Raw genomic sequence first — 25,812 nt, 5'->3', positions numbered from 1 at the left:
ATCCATCACTTAATAATTGCCTCTCTTTCAAAGATGTAAATATCACCTTTCTCCTTTTTCCTTTTCTTTCCAAAATTGTCTATTTACTGCACAGACCAACTGAACACCAAATATGTTCTGAAATTGTGTTTGGTTTTAAAATCTTCTGTTTTTCTTTCAGACATGAAGTGTGCCCAGATGTTCATCTAATTTTTCCAAATAAGCAAAGCAATTGTCTTCTACCATGCCAACTGGAAAGTAACACACTGAGGACTTATTGACTTCCATAATTTTAAAGCTACTGCAGGATTAAAACAGGATTCATAGACTTTTTCTTGAACAAAAGCAAAAGAGGGTGTATTTTAGATCAAAAAGTGTTTTCTGAAGCCATAATGTCCAGATGCAAATGAGCTCTGCAGGGATTTAATTCCTTCCAGGCTGGATACTTGTAATAATTTCACCTTATATTGACTTGATATTAGGCTGTTATCTTGAAACAATCTGTCAAAGAATTCAGTATCTATTTTTTTCTTCCCTGTTGCACTAGTGGAAGATTTTCTAACCTGACCATTTTAAAATGGTGCCTTTTAAAAATTAAATACAGCCTTAAAAAAAAGTGAAGGTGTGACAGATGTATAAGTTGTGTACTAGGGTAATTTTAAAATATCTGCACAAGCCAGTGAAATGACATGAGGTCCTTTTACAGAGCTGACCTAAAAAAAAAAGAAAGGCATGTTACAAACCACGGATGCATGAATCTCAGTCAATACTAAAAGCTGGAGAGCGCCTAATGAGCTGTGGGAGAACAAGGCTTGAGGGGATGTGTTAACTAACACAACATCAGACACGACTCTGCAGTCAGGGCTGACAGAAACAAGTCTGTGCTTGGTGACCAGCCAACCCTGCTGCCTGCAGCTGGCTCCTCTTCAGCTGCCTCTGCCCAGAGCCCGCGCGTAAGGCAGCGCCAGAGCGATGAAGGCTTGCACAGCCAGCACAGCTCTCCTCCCGCTGTGCAGGGAGCGCACAAGCCCTGCAGCCCCAGAGCCTGCAAGCCCCAGCCTTCTGACTCCCTCTCCAGCTTGATAGGCACTTCACTTCATCCTTGACACGGCAGCTAGAGACCTCAAGCACAGTTTTAATTTTCTCTTCTGCCTGCTGGCCACTTATGATGTTTAGCCCTCCAACACCTCTTAATGCAGCTGACTAGACCAGACAACATCACCAAACAAAATGTTGTTTTCATGCAGGATGTTTAAAACACTATTTTATCCGTATTTTTAAGTTTGCGCCAAAAGCAAAAAAAAAAAAAACCCAAAACCCAGTGAGACTGCAAGTCTTTGAAAGCAAATAAAGACTATGAGCAGTGTGACAAATGACAAAGATCTGAAATACCTTCAGCTGCTCTGGATTTTTCTAAGCCTTGGTTCTGGCAAATCTGTTGAGTTGGACAGGACAGCCTGGAGGCCAGGAAATGAAATGGAATTTGAGTTAATTTTATTTCATCATCTGCAGCAAATGTTCGGGTGTTCTGATGCAAGAAAAGATGTTTAAAGGGTGTTTATCACAAAAGCTCATCACAGAACCCTATTTTCAATGGCAGCTAAATGTAGTAAAGTGCATCTAAATAACAAGAATCAAAATATCCAAAGGAATAGAGTAACTAAATCATTATTTTCTGATTGCTGACACATGGCTGCCACCCCTGCATTTTATCTCATACTCTCTCAGTCTCATTTAAGTCCTTTATCCTAGGCACTAGAGGAGAGGAGCATATTTCTTTATGCAACAATTTCCTCTTTAAAAAAATATCTGTGAAGAAAAACAAAAAGTATAATATTTTTGTACAGGCATTTACTTAACAGAAGATGCTGAATTATGGCATTAGTGGAAATAAGAGCAGTTTGACTCCAGGGCTTACAATATTCATTGTATTCTAATGTAGCCACCAAGACATAGCATACATATCTATTATCCACAGTGCTATGATTCTTAAAATTATAGATAATGTGTAAATTAGTTCCATGGTAAATAAAATCAGTGTATTTACATTTTTTAATAATCCTCTGAAAGGGTCTTTTCTTACTTTACATTGAGAAAATTTAGCTCTGAAAAAAAAGCCTAATTTATTGACCTAAAGCAAACCAGAGATGTCATATTTTGATTTTCTTTTTTCCTACTAAAACATGATTTTCAGCAAATTCAGCTACCTGATATACCTGGAGCAAGTGAATTCTGCTGAGAGTTCAGCATATGCAGGAGGAACAGAGTGTCAGTCAAAACTGCCTACACAAACCTCAAAGGAGGATCCTGATCACAAACAGTAATAACAAAGTTTTGCTGGCTGGTTGCTTTTGTTGTTACTTTTACATCAGAAAAGACAAGTTTGGGTCATCCAGCTTATCCTCTATAGTCTAAATTTCTCCCCACATGGTTCTCACCAACACCTTGTTCTCCAGCCTGCAGTGCTGCAGGCCCCCAGCTATCCATTCCCTGACTTTTTCCTCAAGCACAGCTTCTGTGGTTCTCTCAGCACAGTGGCTGCCGTGTGTCCCTTGCCATTCCTTTGAGCCCATAAGCCCCAAGCAGTGCTGTAGTCAAAATAAAATAAGGCAGATCTCAGACACTGGGCTCATGTCCTAGGAGGCAAAGCACGGTCCTTCGTGTCTTTCATCCTCCACCCACACGTGCTTGCTCCATATTCTTACCAGCTGAGCAGGGCATCTGCCAATTCCAAGCCAATCTATACATTTGTCCATCAACTAGCTGTAGATCTCAGAGGAGTAAACATGCCACCCCAGCAGGGTTTAGTGGCCACATGGTGAGACTGAAACTGAACACCACCCAAAACACAGATTCCCCCACTCCCAATACAACCTGCAAGCAGTTGTTTCCTAGGTCAAGTGGCTAATATCAATACAGTAAAATCATCAAAATATTTTTAGAGATACTTTAAATACCTCTCAGATGTTATTCTGCTCTTGTACATTTTCTACAGGTAATATCATTGTGTTAGTAAAAGCTGCGGAAGGAAAGATGCAGAGAAGAATGCTTCACATTTTGTAAAACAAATTGAATGCTTATCTCGCATATAAAAAATTTTAGTTGTCCTCCAATACAATGAAATTTCAATCTGGTAGTAGTTAGCAATTTTTCTCTAATGCAAAGCAGATGTGAAAGATACCCCCAGGGGTTGTCTAGTGCGTGTCAAGGCAAGGTAACCACACTCAGTGTTCCTAACTCATGTTTGCAGGGAAAGCTTGCAGCATCCAATATCCTCTTAGTTCAGATGACCACTGATTAACAAGGCTAATTAGAGGTATTTTACCCTGATGTGCCTCCAGAAACACCCTTCTTATTGTTCAAAAACCACCACATTTCTTCTTCATACTAATGTGCATGGAGACCATTTATTCCTGTTTCCTTTGCACCTTTGGGGAGTGTTATCATGTTGCCACCTCTTCTCTGCCTTCTCTGCTCCTCCCTCACAGGCCAAATTTTGTGTTCTTGTAGCCCTGTCCTAGCCTTATTTCATTAATCCACATCAAGTCATCAGTTTGGTATTTTCAGACAATATATCCTTTTGCCATTTATTCTGAATTCTAAAGACTGTCCACCCTAGTTCTTCTAACTGCTTCCATTTTACCATCCCCAGATGAAATAAATAAGCTCTTTCATAACATCTTTGACGCAAGGAGTGACTGACGCTGAAAAATGTATTTAGAGAATAATTTGAAATATTGTCTCACTTTGACCAGGAACTTTTGGATGCATTTTATGAGAACAGCTCCCCAGTCCCTTTTTTCATGTCACAGTAATTCCATCAAGGTAGTTTTGCCTAGGGTTTTATAGGAAAACAAAATATAACAGAGAACAAACCAGCTTACTAAAGTCAGTTGGGTTTTTTCCTCTATCTGAAAAGCCTGCTATTATTCATAAAAAGAAATTTAGTTGATGTGACTTTTTTTTTTCTAAATCTATTCTGGCTATTATTTGTCATTTAGCTATTTTCCAAGCTTTTTGATTATTTTTTCTGTGAACATTATAGACTCAGAGCTGAGCTGACTGGTCTGTAATTTCCTCTCTTTTTTTTCTACTATGTCTAAAGACAGGTAATACATTTGCCCTTTCTGGAATGCCATCGTTTCTGAATAAGTTTACAGTTAATGGCACTGACATTTTTTCTGTTTGTTCTGGAAAAACTCTTAAAGAAGTTTCAAGGCCATTCAGTGTATAGACACTAAACTATGAAAATATTCAAATATATTCTTTCACCAGTCTGTTGTTCTGGACTTTCTGTCCCTGGTGCCAATGGTATTAACCATCTGATCAACGAACACTCAATGTGATGGCCAGTACAGGGCTGAATATTAATTTTTTTTCCTCCTTTTTAGTATGATCTGCCATTAACTGTTTGGGACAGGCGTTTAATCATTGCTTGCTCTGCTTCTTACTACCAGAGTAGTTATAAAATGTATTCCTGTTCAGTTTAGACCCCTTTCCTTGTGTCTCAGTTCTTGCATTCCTGGTGCTGCTCACACAGGCCTTCTCATCCCAAACACCAGACTGTCAGTTCAACATTTTGCCCAGGCCTGGCAAGTATTCATGTTTAGTGAAGTTTTTTCTTATCCTTGCTTTGCACAGATATTGCATTTCTTTCTTTTCTGTGGCTGCTAACTCTCCTAAAATCTTTTCCCTTGACCTTCTTTCTGCAGAAAGATTATGACCTGGCTTTTTAAAGTATGTCTATTGTCTTTATTTTTAATCATTTCTCCTTTCTTTCCAACTAATCATGCCTTTCATCTTTAAATTTCCGTTTCATTTTTGTCTGTTATTCATAATCAAGAATAACTAGTTTTAATTACTCTCTTTCGAGTTCAGTGCATTGTCAAGAAATTGCTTTCAGCATGCTGCAGGAGCTTTTTAAATGGTTTGGTTAAAAGTACAGCTCAGCAGACTGATGGTCGCTGATGATCCTACAGCATTTGATCTCGGGGGTCAGCCAGGAATGCCTTTTCAGCTGCTGTTTGGCAGTGTTCCTTGCGCCCAGGATGGCTCTCTGCTGATGTACATCACCTGATAGCATTGCAAAAACGTGCCCAGGACAAGAAATTCCTGTGTCTAAAAAGAAGCAAAAAAGATACTCCAAGTTTTCCAACCTAGAAATATGTGCTGCATCATCTCAAAGCTCTGCAATTCAAAATAAATTTGGGCTCTCACCCTTTCTGGAAGGCTTTCCTGCCTAGCAGGGCAGAAGCAACCTGCATGTCCAGTCTCCTTCATCAAGAGTTGTGCAACCTTTACTTTTTAGACAAAATTAGGTTTTAGAAGAAACAGAACCAATTGCTTTACCTCTTTAACATTATCTTCGCAGTTGACCCTTGCAAAGACTGTCGTTCAATTCTCTGCTCTTTCCATTGTTACAGACTTTCGCTGGTGTTTGCTTATGTCTCTGTCTCCTCTGTCTATATGTTCTTAATTATAAAGCAATATATTTTCCTCTTTTTATCAACCCAGACTTCTTGAGCCAGCTCTACCTTGGCATATCAATATTGCAGTCATGTGAGTTATTCCCCAAAACCTCTGATATGCCTATCAGGTAATAATTTTAATTATGTGCTGAGATTTCTATACCTGCTCTTCCTAGAGATGTAGTATTCAGCACGTGCATCAATAAAGCCTTCTGTTTAGTTTTTCAATATTTTAGCTTCTCCATTTTTATTAAATTTTTGCATTGCCCTTGCCTGGATATCATTGTACACGATGTAGTCATTGGTCTCCTTTAGCCCTCTAAAATACCCCTGAATGAGAAAACTCGTGAATGTAAATTCACCAAAAAAAATTACATTGAAAATTGAAGGAGGCAGTTATTACACATTTTAACATGTCAGCCCAATAGGTCTTTTATTACCTATTATAAGCAAAAGAGACACAGAAAATGCAGAGAATTTTGCTTATGCAAAATGAGTGGCTGCACATCTACCTTAACACAACAGTCACAGAGTGTTAAATTCAGTTTCCTGAAGAGAAAGCCACACTGTTGAAAGACCTGGGGGAGAGGGAGGGGATGATGCTCATGGTGTTTATTCTCAGGTTTTTATAGCTCTCACTGACTTTCACAGTGCTAAATTAATTTAAACCAGTTCATATTCTCTTCCTAGGTCACTATTGCCTTCTTTGCATTCAATTTCCAAGCAGTCAAACAAAAGTACCTTAAGACCAAAAGTACCTTAAATTCTTTAGCCTGCAATCTCTTTAGTGTCCACTAGTGAGTGAATAAAAGGTGATGTTGCAGGATAAGACACTGACATAATTTCAATTCACTTTTTTTTGTTTAATTTTTGACAAGCAATAGTTCCTAATAAAGCACCCTCTCTGCATATTTTCTCTGTAGATTTTAGTGGCAAGATTTTCCCTTTTCTCTTGATGTAAACCAGTATTACACCAAGGTAAATTCTGTAAGTAGTAGTGACAAATGAAACACTGCAACAAAATGTACAAAATGCCTGGGGACAAATTCTGCTCTCAGTGCTCTTCAGTGAGGCTGGATCAGTACACAGAAGAACCCCAAGATTTACAGCCTTATGATGCGTAACAAGAAAAGAGAGTTATGCTAGTTGAAAAAGCTAATAAAAAAAGCTGAAGGGTTTGATATTTCTGAAATTATATCTAAATTGCTATTGAGCCACTGGAGTTGTAGGGGTGCTACTAAGAGAAGTGCAAATCAGTAGTAATTAATACAGTAGTATTACATAGGCTGCATTTTCTATTCTTATTCTACACAAAAAATACACATTCGACCAATTTTTTGCATGTCCTTCACACTAATTCCAAACATATTTAATGAGACATCTCCTGTCATTCAACCTAGCAGCTTTATACTGCTCTTCTAGTTATTTGTCTTAAGACACTGTGCAAATTATAATAACCCAGATTTTCATACAGCAAAATAATCTTCTTAGTTGATTCTCCTCAGGGTTTGTTTGTTTATTTAGCCTTCTTTCCTAGGTCTTAAAATAATGTAGATGGTAACCTCTTTTTCCACGTCCCTTCCACTGAAAATAAAAGGTATTGTTTTCAAGAGACACTGAGTGCTGATCACAGAAAAATCCTTTCAGAAATGCTTATTGTTTATTCAGTTTTCAGATTCAGCATAGACACATAAGGTATTCAAATTGTGCTTTTTAATACTGATCAATCACTTTTAGAAGACTCTCTAATCTGTACAGTTATTAAGTATAATGGGATTTATTTCAATAAAGTTTAACACTAGGAATGAAAGTACATGTGGTAAATCCTATTATAACTAAAGAGATGGGCTGCATTTCCCTGTTTACTCTCTAATCCTCCTTTGTCAGGAACAACACATTTTCATTTGAGAGTGTTTGAGGGTTCTTTTCCTTGATGATCAATTTTAACGTTTGAAAGCAGAGTGAAGGTTGAACATCTTCCTTTGAAGTGAGCAAACAGGATTGCCATGAAGTTCAACAAAGGGAAGTTCAAAATCCTGTACCTGGGGATAAAAACCCAGGCAACATTACAGACTGGAGACCAACCAGCTGGAAAGCAGCTTTACAGAAAAGGACCTGGAAGTCCTGGCAGGCACAAAATTGAACATCAGCCAGCACTGCACCCTTGCAGCAGAAGAGCGCCAGGAGCATCTGAGGCTGCATTAAAGAAGCATTGCCAGCAGACTGAAGGCAGTCACCCTTCCCCTTTACTGAGAATGCTGAGACACACACGGAGTGTTGGATCCAATTCTGGGCTCCCCGCTGCCACACAGACATGGAGCTACTGGAGTGAGCCGAGCAAAGGGCCAAGGAGATGGCAAAGGATTCACAGCAGCTGACACACATGAGAGGCTGACAGAGCTGGGACTGCTCACCCTGGGGAAGGCTCGGGGAGATCCTCTCCATCTGTATAAATACCTGATGGGGGCAGCAAAGATGGAGCCTGGAACCTGGCGCCCGGTGACAGGATGAGAGACAAGGGACACAAAGGGAAATGGAGGAAATTTCATATAGATATAGAAAAAAACTTCTGCTGGGAGGGGGCCTAGGCAGGTGGTGCTGGATCTACTTGCTGCCTCCCTTGGATCTACTCAAAACCCAACCAGAACTTGTCCCTGAGAAAACTACCCCAACTGCCCTGGAACTGAGCAGGTTGCTGGACTAGGTGATCTCCAAGAGGTGTCTTCCTCCAATCTCAGTGATTCTGTCACACTGTGAAATCATCCATTAACTGATCTCAGATCTAACCCCAGTCTTGCAGAATCTTACCCCATACAAAACTTCAAGACCAAGGCAATCATAGTGTGTCTCTACTAAAGAATATATTAGGATGATTTTTCAACAGCTTAAACTGACCAAAGATAGGTTAATTTTTATTAGAACTCTGCAGTATTGATGCTTCTTGTTCTATTAGACTTTCTGCACATACACAGGGAAAAAAAGAAAAAAAAAAAAAAACAAAAGAGAAAAAAAGAAAAACAAAACAAAACAAACCACCAAAAATAAAAAAAGAGAAAAGAAAGAAAAGAAAGAAAGAAGATAAGGAGGATAAGGGGAGGCAGGAAGGCAGGCAGGCAGGCAGAAAGAAAAGAAAAGAAAGAAAGAAAGAAAGAAAGAAAGAAAGAAAGAAAGAAAGAAAGAAAGAAAGAAAGAAAGAAAGAAAGAAAGAAAGAAAGAAAGAAAGAAAGAAAGAAAGAAAGAAAGAAAGAAAGAAAGAAAGAAAGAAAGAGGTATCACTTGAAAAAGAATTACAAACTTGGGCCACAAATCAGTGTTTGATGTTTACAAAGAGGCATTGCAAATGTTGTTCAAGAAAACGAAAAACAACATGAAAAAAAGAAAAAACTAAACCCCAAGATGTTTCAAAGTTCTAGTTATGTTCACCAGTGGCAATTTTTCTTTTTAATGTTGGATCATTTATTCAGCCAATAGAGAGCTGATGAACAAAAATGCTGTCTCCTGGAAGGTTGGGAAAATAACTTCTTGGTGTCCTTTCAAAGGCAGGAAATTCAAAACCTCACTTCAATAGAAAGTGACACTTAATTAGGCAGCTTGTGTTCTTAGACACCAAAGAGAATAAAAGGTAATGTGAGATGTAAAGCTGAAAGTGAATCATGATGGAATTCATGTTTTTTAACACACCAGGAGGGATACAGGTCTTCAGTAGTGAATGCAATTTGCAATTTGTAGTTCCACAGTCTTCTTCAAATAAAGTTTTCAGTCTCAATTCTTACTTTTAGGCCAATGTGTCTGGGAACGCCATTACACAGTTCCAGTTAGGTAAAAAACACCAAATACATCAAAATCTACAGCTGTGCAACCACAACCCCTGCAGTTTTGAAAGGATACAGATGGGAGCACTTGTCTTACTGCAGATGATGTTCAGTGTATACCAGTTGTTTACTGATGTATATTTCACAGACTGACAATTCTAAGTCAGTCTATAAAAATAAAAATAAAAAATAAAAATAAAAATAAAAATAAAAATAAAAATAAAAATTAAAATAAAATAAAAATAAAAATAAAAATAAAAATAAAATAAAAATAAAAATAAAAATAAAAATAAAAATAAAAATAAAAATAAAAATAAAAATAAAAATAAAAATAAAAATAAAAATAAAAATAAAAATAAAAATAAAAATTTCCATAAGTTAAGAATAAGGACATTTGTCTATTTCCTGACAATAGCATGTCCACAGCATCAATCCCTTCTAACTACTGACCATATTTTATAGATGCAATGATATCAGTGAGGTTATGTCATCCTATTAATCAGATTTTGATCTATGTAGTCCTTGTTTCAGTGCTTGGAGCATAGGAGTTGGCTCATGTAGGATTCAATCTGTATCATTTCAAACATTGTTAACAGTGGTTTTTAGACTTGTCAAAAGTAGTCTCTGTTCATGGTGTGCTATCTATCTGTCCATCATGGTAACTATCACATAAATTAGCTTGCCTTTGGCTAAGCTTATAATATAACATATAATGCAGCTTTTATATGAGCATCTTGAAACCTTCAAAAATTTTCCCTCTGTAAATATTAAATTAGTCAGAACATTGTTCCAAGATTGTACTTGATAATACTAGCTCCTCAGACAATTTTTTAGAAGAAATTAATGGAAAATATCAATGCATACATGAATAATGGATACAAATTACTTGAGAAGTAAATCATTTTGCAAAGAAATCATTTGACTCTTAGAGTGGAAATTGATAATTGTATGCAATACACAGTATCAGGAGAAAAAAATGGGCTAGTTCCACTAGCAATACAGAGACTAAATATTGCTTTTTTGTTCCTTCATGCAATTTGCTCCTGTGCTTCTGTCAACTTGAGAGAAGCTGACAGAAACCTCCTGTGAGCTGAGAGGCCTCAGAGAAGTTGGGCTCCTTCTGTTTTTAGCAGACGCTCCTGTTGAGCTGCATCTGGGAATTTTTTCCCTGGAAGGAACAAGGCACAGTCTCTGTCTGTAGCCCAGCCCACTATAGCTCTCCCTTTTCCTCCTGAAAATATCCACCTTGTCCCAGCCAGGCCCTTCTGGCAGACTCAAAATTTTGCATGGCAAATATCATGCACACTGGAGAACTGTGGTGATGGAAACTGTTTCTGTGGCCTACAGGTGGGGTGGCAATTCCTCCCTTGAGGTCTCACTTCACCTTTTCAGGATGAGATATGCAATTGAATTACTTCAGCTGCCCTTGAGACAGGCTTACTCTAAGCCAACATTTCTGTGGTGCTGATTGTGTCACCTTGGCAAAAATTAAATAGACATAATTAGTATGAGGAAAAGAAGTAAACCATGCTGAACTGTGACTTCCTCTCCAGACTCACATTTCAATCTGCATTATTAGATCCTGCACAAAAATGATAAAAGTAAATGTTTCTGCAGGATTTTCACATGGGAAACCATTCTGGTATTTTCTAAAGCATCAGGTTAAGATTACGCACATTCTGCACTGAGGATTGTAACCTCCTGTTGCAAGGGAAAGAACTTTAATTATTTCTTCCAAGCCTGATTATTACATTCTGTGTGTCTGTGACTCATTAAGGAATACTGAGAGTAAGCTGCTACATATGCAAGACAGAATGTGTACACACATAGATATATACATATATTGTTCAAACACATTTGTTACAGACATCTTTTGTGAAAAATCCTTTCTTTAGGATTTTTCCTTCTGGGAAGCTGAGGCCCCAGAAAAAGAATGTAAACACTGGTTATCTTCTGCTGTGAAATGCAACAGGCGCACCTGTGATTGGCCCATGTTGGATGTTTACAATTAAGGGCCAATCAAAGGCCAAGCTTTCTCTGGGACAGAATCAGAGAGAGCTCCTTTGTTTATTCATTCATTTTCTATCTTAGCTGTCGTGGGTTGACAGCCTTTATCCCAATATCGTGTGTTGTGTCTGGCAGCTGTGCCTTTTCTCTCTTCCCCCCCACCCTGGCCGTCTTGCCGCGGCAGGGTGGGGAAGAGAGGGGGGAGTGTTTGACCAGGTCCTTTTTTTGCTTTTGGCTTTTGGCTGCTTGGCTTGGCTAGCTGCTTTGCTTGCTTGCTTTCTGCTTTTTGCGCTGGTTTTTTTTTCCCTTTTCTTTTGTTCCCTCTTTCTTACCCTCCCCTGAAGATACTGGACCGGCTCCGGACCTGACCTGAGACGTCCAGGACACCTGGAGCTTGCAAGAGAAGCTTGGCGCCCTCACAACACAGTCTGTTTCTTTCCTTTTCTTGTGTTGGGGAGTGTTCTTTTGTTACTCGTAAATAAATAGGTTTTGTTTTCCACTTTGTTCCTCCAAGAAATTCCTTCCCGAACCCAGTGTTGTGGGAGGGGTGGTTGGAGGTTTGTTTTGTTTGGGGGGCTCCCTTTTGGAGATTTCCCCTAATTTGTCCTAAACCAGGACATTAGCTTAGCAAGCTTCTGAGACTTTTCCTCTCTATTCCTAGTAGCATAGTAATAATGTAACATATATAGCATAAAATAATAAATCAAGCCTTCTGAACATGAGGTCAAGATTCTTGTCTATCTCTTCACCCCTGAAAGACCCTTGCAAGCCCTGTAACACACGTTTACGAAGACATACAGTATATATGGAACAGGAACACAATGCTGCCAGTAGGAAAACTAGTGTTTTGCAGATTTTGTTTAATTTGCCTTTTAAATTGAAATCAGAGAGACCACAGGTATGTATCAGTACCACTTACATTGCAATCCTCGATGAGGTAGCTATTAAAATTAAAATTAATTATTAAAACTAAAATTAGCAATAACACATACAATGTGGAATCTTAATTACTGCTCTGTGTAAAAATAATCACTATATTAAAGAGCATGTTACTGTCATTATTCAGGAATTAATTTCACATGATAACGTGGAAAACAGAGTGCAAAAGAGAGCAGGATGAGATAAGAAGCAGCAGCATTCCCTACACCACTATTCTGTTCTACTTCTGTTTTCTGTATGGCACATCAGGAAGTTTTCCCTGTATTTGTATGCTCTGTATGTAGCTCCCTCAGAATACCTACCTGGCTTTGGCTAATTGGAACATGAGAAGAGTGGAGTGCTTGACTTCGTGAATGGCAGTTGAAAATTGCTCAAAGGTAGTTTTTAACCAGTGACTCATTTCTGAATGGGCTTCAGGAGCTTGACCATCAAAGGAGATCTTTATGTCTCATTTTATCATCCTGGGACTCTTTGAATACAAAGAGTTTTGCCTGTGCAAAGGCAGAATGACTGGTGAGATTGATGGTTTAATTTCTGTTCCTGCACCAGAAATACAGGTTGCTAACACACCAGGAACTTTTTCTCCTTTGCAATGATACTGGCATAATTTTGAGTGACAAGTAGAAACCATAATACTGCTACAAATCTCTCTGGGTTATTGAAGAGCACTAATCAGAAAATAACATTGCACTGCTGTTGCATTCCTGAAGTACTCTTCCCTGTTTACCCTGAGAACAGCTGTCATTATCTCCTGTTAGCAGAAATCCTACACAAAGAGGGTCTTTAAGGCAGAAAACATCAGGCCCAGCCTGATGTCTTGTTGAGGCAGCCACAGAGCTTCCTTTGTGTGCTGAGAACACCTTACTCCTTTTGCCTCTTCCCACAGTATTCTGCGGAACACCCATATTCACTGGAGAGAAATTATTCACTATTATCAAACTGCTGGACACTTCTGAACCACGCTGTGGGTGGGGCTGCTCCCTCACACCCGACTCACTCACACACTGATGGTTTTTGTGTTGTCTGCACAGCAGCAGGAGGCAATGACAACCAGCGAAAAGGAACAACATAAAGCAAGCAAACAGGAGATGAGTACAAATCCTACACCACACAAGATAACAGCATAGTTTGAGATAAAGCAGAGAAGATTCCCTATGGGTTCAACATTTTATATATGAGTAGAGGCATATTTAACTAATGAAACATTTAATAGGTTCATAAAATCATGGGGATTCGCTCTGAGCAAGACTGAAACACTTTACAATATTTTTCATTGTTCTTTTTATACATGCTGTTCTCCAGGTACAGTTCAAGGTTTATCTTCACTTTCACTTTAAATCCTTTATTTTAAAGGGAGGCTACTGACCATCCTAGGGGAAAACAAAAGAAAATACCACCTGTTACTTTGGGCTATATGCTTTTAACACCACCACTTGCTTCCTTACAAAAAAAAAAAAAAAAATCCAGAATTTGCTATCGACCTATTTAAGATTAACTTTTCAAAAAAAAATTCAAAATTATTGTATGATATCTGCTTGCAAATGTTCCAAGTCAGAGAAAAGGAGGTTCAGCAAAAACTCTTTGATAGTTCAAAACTCTCCAGTATCTAGGGCAAATTCAAGAAACAATTGCCTTGGAGGTTCTAGGTCAACCCTAAACAAAACCACATATTCACTCCCTTGTGTATTAAACTGGATTCTCAGGGATATTCACGTAGCTCCCTTTGGACTTTCAGATTCACCATTGCTGGGTCATGAAGATTCTCAAGAACCTTGGCCTGCTGTTAGCATGTCACACAGGACAATTGACATGGCAAGGTTTATGCTCTCATCATTCATGACTGCTGAAGTAATTCAATTAATAAACAAAGACCCAAAGCAAGACAAAGCCAAAAGGCATTTATTTGTATAAAATCCCTGGATGTCATCAGTGGAAACTACCCTATTGTTTGGCAATGCTTTAAGCAGTAAATTTTAAAGTATTACTGGGTGTTCCTGGTGTTCCTGTCTCCCTTTCCATGACTGAGAGAAGTGAGATAGGTCCCATAGAGGATATGAACAGAAAAGGTATTTGGTATAACTGATCTGGCAGTCATATGATACAGTACTGCCTGCAAACACAGGATATTTTAGCTGTTCATAAATGTGAATGCATCCTAGGCTCTCAGAAAACCCCTAGGCTCTCAGAAAACCTGTGGTTACCTTTCTGTGTGAAAAATTGTTGGTTTGTTTGTCAGGTCTTTTTCCCCAGCACCAAATATCAATGATTTTCCTATTTGCCATGGCAAGCCTCTTAATCAATCTGGCACACTGCCTGCTTGAGATGGTCTTGAAGCTCTGGGACTGGCAGATCTCTTTATGGCTGTGACCTGAGTGATTAATCATGTGGAGTGGCCATTTGCTGAGAGTGGGAAGCTTTTCATGATTGATGGAAATGGGCCAGGCTGGAGGAAGAAGAAGCTGAGAAGGAACCAGATATTGGTTTGAAATCCCACTCATCCTGTATGAGTTAGAAATGCTAGTAATAAATTCCTCCTTCTCCTCTAGAATTTACTTGCAGTTCCACAGCAGGAGAAAGAGCAGTGAATGGCAAATTAATATGGGCTAATGGACACAGCCTCTGAAGTTTCCTTATGAGGAGAGAAACTTCCATAAGCCTTCCTGTGGCCCTTGTACCAGGGCTGGAGCACAGAGATCCATCAGCAAAGAAATCACACCTGTATGTAAATACGAGCTCTCCTATGCATGGATTAGTTAGCCACAAGCATGACTTGGAGTCAGCTGTCAGAGGGAAGGTTTGAGGTGCTTGCCTGGCATAAGGGATATCCAACAGCAGACAGCTCAGAGCACATTCAGCTCTGCCTTTGGCACCTGGGGAGTGATGGGGCACTTCACAGAGAGATGCCAGGACATTGTTCCCATGGTCACCTGGAAGGCTGCAGAGCAAACCCAGCATGTCTCACCACACTGTGGCACCCTATGTGGTGCCCATGGAACTGCAAGTGGCTGCTTGAAGCAGAGAAAGAAAGGTTAGATTATTCATGTCACACATACCCATCAATCAACCACAAAGGAAGCATTGGTTGAACTTTCAGGTGCAATCCAATGATGATAGATAGTCACCCACAAGGTCCTGTGTTATTTAGCAGGTTGTGTCTCACTAGCACAAGGAGTTGAGTTTTCCTTCTCTTCACTGCTTAGAGCCCTGGCTTAGGTATTGCCTGTGCCAAACATGCACACAATTTTCCTGATGTATCTTCAGCACATCCAAGTTTATCACCAGGTTCATCACCAGCATGTGCTCCTGGTGTTCCTGGCATGCCTCTTGCTCTGTTTCTCATGTCTTAATCCAGTCCCCTCTTTCCATCCAGTAAGCATGTTTTCCTGCCCCCACATCAAGCACCTAGAGCAGAGTTAGATTTTACATATTTCTTTCCTCAGAGGGCTTCTCCTCTGAAACTGTTTGTTATCACTGACCAAAGTCACAGTCCATAATTTCACACTGACTGGCCATATAACAGCATATCACCTTCCTGACCAGTTCCCACATCAGTTTCCTCAAAACCAGCAAAAAGTGGACGGGAAAATGGACACTGGCTCCCTCTAGCCCAAGCCTCCTTCAAGTCAGAGAGGTCCCACAATAGGAAAGGTGGTTCTCAAGTCTTTCTGTATTCATCATTTTCTGCAAACAGCAGCATAGCAGATGAATAACTGATGAGATGGGTACATATCAATAACTGAGCACACGAATAAGTAAATAACAAGGCACATGCTTGCAAACCTCTGTCTGTCACTGCAAACATATCCTACCTGCAGAAGGTCACCTCCCCCCCATGCCTAAACACTATGCATTTCTCTGAAGTGGTTTAGAACTCTGCTCATCATACTGATTAGGTTTCTTGTCTCAGCACCAGATATCTCCCTAGACATCCTGGATGGTGAAGTTGGCAGAGATTTTCAACCAGGAATAGGAAACCTAAATACCTTTAATAATCTATTCTTGAAGATTTACATCAGACTTGGCTGTGAGCAAAGGAATTACACTTGAAATCTTGGTTTCAGAAAAAAAAAAAAAAAAGAAGATATTTTCATGTAGATCAGCATATAATTGATCCAACAGATATTGTATTTGGGGAACAAAAGTGACAGGCATACATTAGGACCTGTCACACCCTTTTATGTTCAGCCTCCCTTTTTCATGCCCCTTCCCTCTAGAGCTTCACCCCACTAATCACTATGCAATGCCACAGCTGTCTGGAAAAAGCATTGCCTGAATATAACAAGCAGACACATGAAAAATCAGTCTCAGTGGATGTTATTTGCTTTTGTGCTGCTTTTATTTGTGAAAATTCTCAGCTTTTAAACTCTGTACAGACTCTGTGACCTGGAGGCAGAGGAGAAATGGTAATGGAATAGGTCAACTTTTCTGTTGCTTTTAAGGAAAAGTTCTAGTGCTTATTGAACTGATGAAGTCTGGTTGCCTATGGTTATTCTTATCTTGTGGTTGATTGCAAGTTCTGATTAAAGCTTCTCCCAGGGAAGGGGCATGTTAAAGAGCTCTCTCCACAGTGGACTCTTCTATATGAGTTCACTCTTCAGCCTTTAATCTGGGTACTTCAAGAGTCTCCATCCTATGTGACTGGGTAATTTCAGAAAATTTATAAGAATTTAATTATCTTTGAATTCATTTATTTGTCTTTAAATCATCAAAAAATTCAAAATTTATAGCTAACAACAGAGAAGCCCAGTATGATTAAATAAAGAGACTGGACTGAAATCCAGGCTTTCCTCCTTCCCTCTCTCATGCACCTGAACCTCATGTGCATACACACATACACACAAAGAGGGAAGAAAATGTGTGTTTATGCCTTAACATATTTGATGAGAGAAACTGTCCCCCATCTATGCTACCACCACTGAGCTGCAGTGACCTCTGAAAATTTTCCCAACAACGTTCAAGATGGTGGGAATTCCTTTTGTTGCATCTTCCCCTCCAGTGACCTCTCCTCTGCCGCTTTCAAGCACGGGAAGGTTTTCCACTGCAAACATGACATCCACTACAAGCTCTGCTGGAGAAACCCCAGCTGCCACCTGCAGCACCCTCACGACCAGACCCACAAAGCTGAAGGATCCTCCTGTCCGGAAAAATACAATGTGACCTGGTGAAAGATAGAAAGGATCCTAAAAAGCTTTGCTTTATCTCCCTGTGTTTTTTGCTAGTCTGTGTCATTGAGGCTTTATGTGATGGGAGAAACAGAATTATTTTTTTTCAGCTAAATCTTGGATTTTCTCACCATAAAAATAGGTCAAGCTCAAATCTGGGGATTGTGCCTTGGATACATTTTCTGCCATAAATCTAGCTGGTGTTCCACTGTTTGTAGTTGCAGTCTGCTAATTATTCAATCTCTTAAACGCAAGGCATTTCATTACAGCGCCAGTAGTAATTATTCACAAGAGTTGGAGTGCTGTCTCCATCCAGTGGTGAAATGTTAAAATGCTGCTTTCCAGGAGCTTCAGTTTTTCAGGCTTTTTTGCAAAGCATGAAACACATGATGTCTTGATTTTAAATTGCCTAGCTAGAAACTGGAAAACTTCCTTGAAAGACCCTCTATGAGACCTAAAAATGCACATTCCATATATTAAAAAAAAAACCTTTGTATTTTTACCATAAAAATCTCATCAGCAAATGCTGTGGATTTTAATTTTTATCCCCCTTGAGATTTCAGCTTTGTCTTTGAAAGCTGATGTTCTTCTGGCATTGCAACTGTTTGTGGAGACAAGAATGCAGAGCTTCACCCACCTCCCTCGCCCCTTCCACCTCCAGTTTAATACAGCCACATCAATAACCTCCTCTTTGCTAATGTAAAAAAAGGCTTCTGGCAGTTCACATTTTTCATGTGTCGCAGCAGGAGAGCACCACTAAAGAGTGTGCAGGGTTAGAAGAATTAATGTGGCTTTGCCAGCAGAGACTCTGTAATTAGTTAAGCTCCTGGTTCTTTGCCTTTCTTATGCCACATTGATTTTAGCTGCCATGGACAGAAAAGAACAAAATGCAGGCAGATTTGGCTAGCAGCACCCAAAGGAGTGCCAGGTTTATTCCTCACTGTAGCAGCTTGTGCTTTAAGTCTTCCAAAGACAGGATGCCCCAGCCTGACTCTTACCTTGGCCTCCAAGAACACATTCTTGTTTTCCTTCTCTTTGTTTTTGGCCCAGCCTCAGGAAACATTCAGTCTCAGATTCTTCTCACAAAGAAGAGAAAAAATGTTGTTGTCTCAGCAGCACAACACCAATTTTATTGAAAAATGGTGTGAAAGGTTAATTCAGACAATAAATGGCCTGTGCCAAGCTCTCAGCAATATTACATTGACCTGCTTTTTGTTTTGTTTTGTTTTCCCTAATTGTTTTCAAGTATGCCAAGGCCTGGCTGATCTCCAGAAACCTGGAGCAGAAAAACTGTGCAAATCCATTTCTAACCCATCTCCTTGGACTACCCTCAAGGCAGAGCTGGCACAGTTCAGACTGTGGTTCTTTGTACTCTGAGGACACTATTGAAGCCTGTGAAGGTTCACTGTATGTGCTGTTTGTCTACAAAGCTGCAGTATGGGATTGGGAAGAAATCAATGTTGCCTTTCAGCATTTCAAACCCATGTATGGCCTATTTTCTTTTGAAGGTATGATAGCTCTGAAGTTGATAAAAAGGGTTGTCAGTAAAGCTGTGCCTGAGCTATTTGGACAGCCACTGCTGAATGCTCATTTGTTATTCCCTTCAGCTGCCAGGTAAACCCCTGATCCCAGAAAGTTTTGAAACAAGTATTTCCAGAAAGTGCAGGAGTGTTTGGACCACCTCCTTGTTTTGGATCACTTCCTAGATAGCAGCATTCATTCAGATGGTCCTTCTAAACTGAACAGGACTGGTAAGGTACTATTAGCACACCAAGTTATGTATGAAAATATGCTGAAAATCTAGTTTTAATTTCTTGTTAGGTCAAAGTGCAAATCTGGAAGTACTGAGGATAATTCTCCTTTCATTATTGAAGTGCTAAGGAAAGATATTTATTTTTACAAAAGGAAATCTATCTCAGGAAAATCCTTCATTTATTATAAAGCTAAGGTTTAAACAATCTCCCTTTTTATTTCACATGGATTTCTTTAAAATAGATTATGCAATTTTTTTAAAGGATGTGACCTTTTGAAAAAATGTTCTCCAAGTCCCTGGGACTTTTCTCTGTCTCTTCCTGGCCAAGAGTACACCCCCACATACCAGCTCCCATCCTCAGGCTACATGTCAAGGAAAGCATGCAGGCTGGACTTGAATGGTTCCACTGGTCCTTTGAAGAAGACACTGAAGGACATCTGCATTCCCTAAACAGCCAGATGAGAGCACCTGAGAGTTGCCTCCTCTGCTTAGGAGCAGTTCTGCAAGCCTGGCAACCATGCTGATGGAGCCAGCCTGCCTCTGCATGGGGGCTCCTGCCCCTACTGCTGTTCAGGCGAATCCCACATGAACTGTATTGCCTAAAGAAGATGCATATTGCAAAATAGTAATACAAAGTTATTATCCCTGCCATTCAAAGATTAAAGCATGGTGCCAAGGAGGTGGTTTAACTCTTAATGAGAGCTATCAGCAAGTGCACATAGAGCACAGACTGCATACTGAACAGTGCATATTCAGTGGAGCTCTGAAGCAGGCTCTAGTCCCTCTCATCACATTTCATTTTTCACACTCACCTTCATTTTTCACCTTCTTTAACAGATGCATTCTCCTAAAAACTTGCTGTAAGAGTTACTTGTAGTCACCGACCCGCATTTCTAGACAATGGGATTGTTCATAAATGTTGGCCACTTGTTGATGAGACAGAGGCTGTCTATGACATTCAGTTGATTTCTCAGTTCCCAGCCTTGTACCCTGTGACTCACAAATCCCCTGGTCCCATCAGCCTGCAATCATCTGAGAGTTCTCCACCATACTTTACCTGGAAGTAACTCTGGCTAATTTACAATGCCCCAGGGAAAAGGCCCTGAAGTGCCCAAACTCTCAAATAAGTCACTCGTATCTAAATCCTCTAGTCCATGGGATTATTCATGCACCCTTTGTCCAAGGAAAGAAAAATTAGATAACAGAAGTATTTTCATGGAAAGCTCCCTCTATCTGTTAAACTAAAACAAGTCATTTCTTCATTCTGATTGAAGAGTTTCCAGACTCCCAGACTCCCACAGTTACTGTGGGAGTGCAGGGCTTTGCTTAAATCATACCAGTCTTGTTCTGAGTAACTGGAAGAATTGGCAGTGACCACAAATCACTGGATCCTTGCCTAGTTTTGTTTCTCTTGCCCATCCCTGCAAATAACTCCAGGCTCAAGGTTAAGTGGAATTGAAGCTTTCCATGCTTACCCCCAGCACAGACTGCTGTGCTGACTGTCCCTCCAGGGATTCAGAAAGCTTTCTAATTCCTGCTAGAGAACCCCTCCAGAGGGATTTCTGTCCTTCCCTAGTCCAGATGACAGCTCTGAGGCAGGGTCTTGTAAATAGGTGGCAAAGAGCAAGCAATAGCAACACTGAATGAACTTCCAAAGAATCCTCCCCCTGGACCTGTCTGCACATCTAAGGCAAAGTTTGCTGCCTGTCTTCAGGGTGCCTACTGTCGTCACTGTGCTGTTCTGTCCTAAGCAAAAATACGCTGAGCCTTTCCAGTATATCATTAGCTACAGGGTTGGTAAACATTGACTTTGCTCCTATGCCTGGAGGATTAACGTCTTACAATTGCAGCTTGTGATAAATAAATGAAACTTGAGGAGAAAAACAATGTGTTATCAGAAATCCTTGCTGTCAGGGCATTATTGTGCTGAGAGCTGGGATTTCTCCACCCCTGTTCCAGCATTTGCAGACTAGGACATATCTGTGTCTCTGGGAACTCGCTTCAGCATTGCTCTGCTGCTCTTTCAAAACAATCACTAATTCCAGATGGCTGGGGGACAGGACACCCTTTGGTCTGACAGCACTGCCATATCTCACAGCTGTGCACGGCCGTATCTGTGCTTGCAGTTCTGCATCAGAGATAGTGACAGAGCACAGTGGTGCACAGTGCCTGGGAGGCCTGACAGCCACCACCAGCAGCACAAGGCACTCCGGTCTGTGTGTGTGTGTGTGTGTGTGGGTGTGTGTGTGTTCCATATTTTCCATACTCCTGAGTATAAACGTTTCTAGCAGACTGCAAAAAACCACCATAAGTAATGAAAATAGAACTCAATTTGCTCTACTGCTCATTCAAATATATTTGCCTTTCTTTTAACCCAATCTAATTCCTTCATTTTTCTCCTTAATCATAATCTATAGAATTTAGATTGTGCAACTTGCAGCCGTCCATTGATTTTACAATCTAGCTGTCACAAGACCAGGCACAGTATCTCAGGTCATAAGAAATTGCCAATACGAGAGAAAAAAGAGAACAAGACTAAAGTTCTTTCTTCTACTAAATAACATTAATGAATAACTCTAAGCGTGTAGTCAGAATTTGTTCTGAAAAACCACAGTACTAAAAGAGAATTAAGAGTGACAGAAGACAGACAGCTGTATCTGCCAGAAGACATCACATCAAGATGAGCATGAATATACCTGTAAAATTACACTTGCTAGAAAGCAGCTTACTAACAAGCTGGAAGGTGAGTACAAAAAAACCCAACAAAATTATTAATCAATTTAAAAATAGTATGGAATTTTAAGAGTCTTAAAATATTGGAATGGCTGCACTAGCTCAAACCAAAGGTCTTTCAAGTCTAATACTCTTTCCTCAACTGTTCCATTAGCAAACCGCTTGGACAATTAGCACAGGGTAAGCACATTTGCTGGTGATCGCTTCTACTCTCCGTAGCTCCAAATATTTTCTGCTCAGGAAATTCCTGAGCTTGAAGAGATTTATACATTTATTAAACCCCAACAGAAAACTCTTCCAAGATTTGCCCAGTTTCAACTTGAACCTCTCTCATAGTCTTGTCATCACCCTATTTTTTGCAAATTCTGTAAGTCTACTACCTCTTGTATGAAGAACTGCCTACTTTCTTTATTTTCCTGGAACTGACTGGTCCTTGTAGCCCAAAAGACTATGAACAGTCAATGCCTATCCATGACCTCATTACCACTGATGGGGCCTGTGCATTACCCCATGGCCACTTCTCAAGGCTGAAGAAAGATAATCTACTCAGTCAAATCTCATACGCAAATTCTTTCATCTAATTATTCCTGTGGCCATTTTCCAAATGCCTTCCAGTCTTAACAGTGTCTTGAATATCAGGGGATCAGAACTGGCCAGAGTCAAAGGTTAGGTAAACCATGGATTTATATGGCGGCAAACTATTTTCTCTTCATTATTTACTCCTTCCTAAAATATGGTTTGCTTTGCTCATTTCTCCTAGACCCAGAGCTGATGTTTTCCTGAACCTGTGCCCTACAACCCCAAGGTCTTGCTAACAGTGATCATCACATCTAGGCTCATTAATTTTCATTTTACCCCATGAACATCCCCTTACATTCATCTACTTCAATCTCCACTTGCCACTTCATTGTTTAATCATCCAAGCCTCATTGGAAGTAGCAATAATCACTGATATTGCTAATTTACTTATACAACAAATAAGTGTGAAGTGATCACCCTTACAGCTGTTCTTTCCCATTTTTAATCCAACAAAATTCCAGAGGTGGAATTTCAAAAATTTCAAAATTTGTTCCCCTTTTACAGCAGCTATTTATAACAGTTTCAGGAAGAAGAAACACTGTCTCTCCAGAAAGATCAGCTTGTCAAATTTTTTTTTTTTTTAATGAACAAAACAGTCAAAAAAATCAACAATTTTCTGGTCAGAATCACCTCGCATGTACATATAGGCTTGAAAAGGAGTAAAACCTCTAGGCATGTGCAACAGAAACAAGCCTGTATTTCTAGAGTGTGTTAAGTGACTAATATATTTTCTGATCCGAATTTGTGTATTTGTTTGCCTGGAAAAGAATTGCATGCCTTAAAAAAAATGCACTAAAGATGGCTTGTTTTTTATTTCACAGAGGAGTGCTGCTGTGCCATGTAGCATTTCTGCGGTTCTTAGGCTTCATGGACAGCAAGTAAACAGATTTATGATATTGTTGGAATAGACTGTGGGTCTCATGAGGTGTGACAGCTGTTATTTTACAGTACTTAAGTCAGTGTGAAGTGACAGTCAGCCACCTACTGGAAATGCTACATACAGGCATAAATAATGTGTATCCGCAGGAGTCCTGCAGCACATAAATGCAATAGTGCAGTCATATACCCTCTTTTAAATGCACTCTCCTTGGAAAATCAAGACCACTTACTGGGCAGCTGTGATGCTCCATGACAAATTTCCCATTCTCCATGCTTACCCATTCTTTATGGCACAATCCACCGTTTTCAAAGATAGTCTTTTTGAGCTTGCAATTTATTCCATCCACATTCTTTTTAGTACACAGACCAATTAAATTACTGTAAATCCACAGATATGAAAATAACTACCTATGTCTTCTTCATTAAAGATCCGCACATCAAAAAAAACATTATTTTTAACATAAAACAGGGGTAGCTCCTGATCCACCTTCGTCACAACAGAATAAAAAAGTTTTAAAAGCACCTGGTACACAGGACATGTCTTGTAACACAGCCAAAAACATTAGCTGAAGCAGTCTGTTAATTTGACACTGGTTCAGAAGGCAGGACCTGACTGAATAGAGTCAGAACAGCTTCATGATAAGAGTACAATGTCAGGTATCAAGAAATCCAGCCTCTCCTCATGCTGTATATCAGATTATTTATGTAACTATGCACAACTCAGGTCAGGGCTCAAACGCATGACTGAATTATGAGCGTGCAATAAGCCACTGTGGGTCTAAGCAGCAATAACTCATGATAACTCCTTGCATTCTCATAGCCAGTGAAGGATACATAAGCTGATGCAAGTACTTTGAATCTGGGTAGATGCAAAACGTACCTAGAAAGTGAAAATAATACTCAGTTGTCAAGGGGATAACTTCATAAAGTGCCCTATGTTGATTTCATTAAGTGCCCATAAGTTGAAATAAATCTTTTTATTTTAGCAATCATAAATCTACCTGTGGAGGTATATCCAGCCACTTCCTTCCATTATTTCTTACAGGTATTTATTTATCATTTGTTAAAAAGTCTGTTTCCCTCAACACAGAAGAGATTTTGTAAAACATTTACCCTGCTCAGGTCAACCTTCACACTCACCAAGGCATTGGTGTTGGGTTTGGTTGGGTGGGGTTTCAGGTTTGTTTCATCTTTAAGCTTCAAGGTTATCATGCTAAGAGCTGATTAGACCAACTTATTCTGCCAGGGATATTTTTTCCAACAATTTTTAGATTAAATTTATATCAGCAGATTTAAATGAAATACAATCTGTCAGCACCTGTCTCACTTTATGCCAAATTAGGTATCATTTGTCCTCCCACAGATAGAATAAAGCAGAAAACCAGTAAAAAAACCTCATGTTACACATGAGGCTAACTCAACAGGATATGGGGAAAGACAGGAGGAAATTAAATGGTTTGCACTATTAAAAAAACCCCAAACCCATTTAAATTGGATTTGCAAAATAAGTTTTGTATGTATGGACTAAAGTCAATTGATAGAAATCTGTAAAGCAAGTAGAAATATTACTATAGCCACTGCCAAATGGGGAAAATACAGCAACTGGAGCAGAGTCATCAGTCATCAAAATCAGAAAAAAAAAAAACAGAGGGGAGTACATTGTAAGAAGAGGTGAAGAATATATGTGGTTTTGATAGCAATAACATTTCTACCAACAAGCCACAAGCTCTGCATTCAGCTCCCAGCAGAAGCAAGCTATATTTATGCTCCATCTGCAGAGGTAATGATTTAATTTATTTGTACACAAGTGATAACATCTGCACTCTGCTCCCAGCAACAGTCTGAGCCCTTCCTCTGCCCTGCCTCCCCACCTGTCTCCAAGTTTGAGCTACCAAGAGGGGGCAGAACCACCCACCCAAGCAGGCATTGGCTGTCTGACAGACTGAAGATCCATATTATTTTAAAACAAATTTCAATGCAAAAAAATTACATATTAAAGCAGAAAGACTGAATCAAATTCATTGTTGGGATTCACTAAGCAATTTGGATAGAAAGCATCTTCTCCCTCAGCTGGAGCTCTGCATGGTCAGCATTAAAGATCATGGTGCTGCAATGGATTCCCCAGCTTCAGCCAGGTGGAGTCTGGCAAACACTGCTACCACACAGCTCCACTTTAAAATGTGAGTTCCCTGAAGTGCCCATTGCTGCACAGCAGAAGAGACAGGTATGGTACTACCGCCACGTGGGCATAACACACAACTTGTCACTTAGATCACCACCTAAAATCCTGCATATTGAAGGCTAAAAATCTTGCAAGTTCAACATCCTAAAGCAAAATGGGTGATGAACAGATGATGGCAATAACATCCAACAAGTAACCACTAACACTTCATTTTCTTTCTTGTATCTAGATAAAATTTTAGTAATAAGTGGTGCTTAACAAGAGCATTCAGTGTGGAATTAGAAAAATCTTCATAAGACAGCAACACAAGTATAGCTTC

General features: G+C 39.7%; 1 long non-coding RNA gene across 1 annotated transcript; it reads right to left on the bottom strand.

The window, feature by feature from the left end:
• Positions 1-607: 607 nt before the first annotated feature.
• LOC134418091 (uncharacterized) lies at positions 608-18,411 on the bottom strand. The gene is made up of 3 exons (XR_010027688.1): positions 18,366-18,411; positions 1,372-1,436; positions 608-692 (listed from the first exon to the last, which is right to left on the bottom strand). It is a non-coding gene; the product is annotated as an uncharacterized LOC134418091 (long non-coding RNA).
• Positions 18,412-25,812: the final 7,401 nt, after the last annotated feature.

This window comes from Melospiza melodia, chromosome 4, assembly GCF_035770615.1.
Source record: "Melospiza melodia melodia isolate bMelMel2 chromosome 4, bMelMel2.pri, whole genome shotgun sequence".
Taxonomy (NCBI): domain Eukaryota; kingdom Metazoa; phylum Chordata; class Aves; order Passeriformes; family Passerellidae; genus Melospiza; species Melospiza melodia.
Note: the sequence above shows the minus strand (reverse complement) of the source record. Positions and strands in the feature narration are given on the sequence as shown.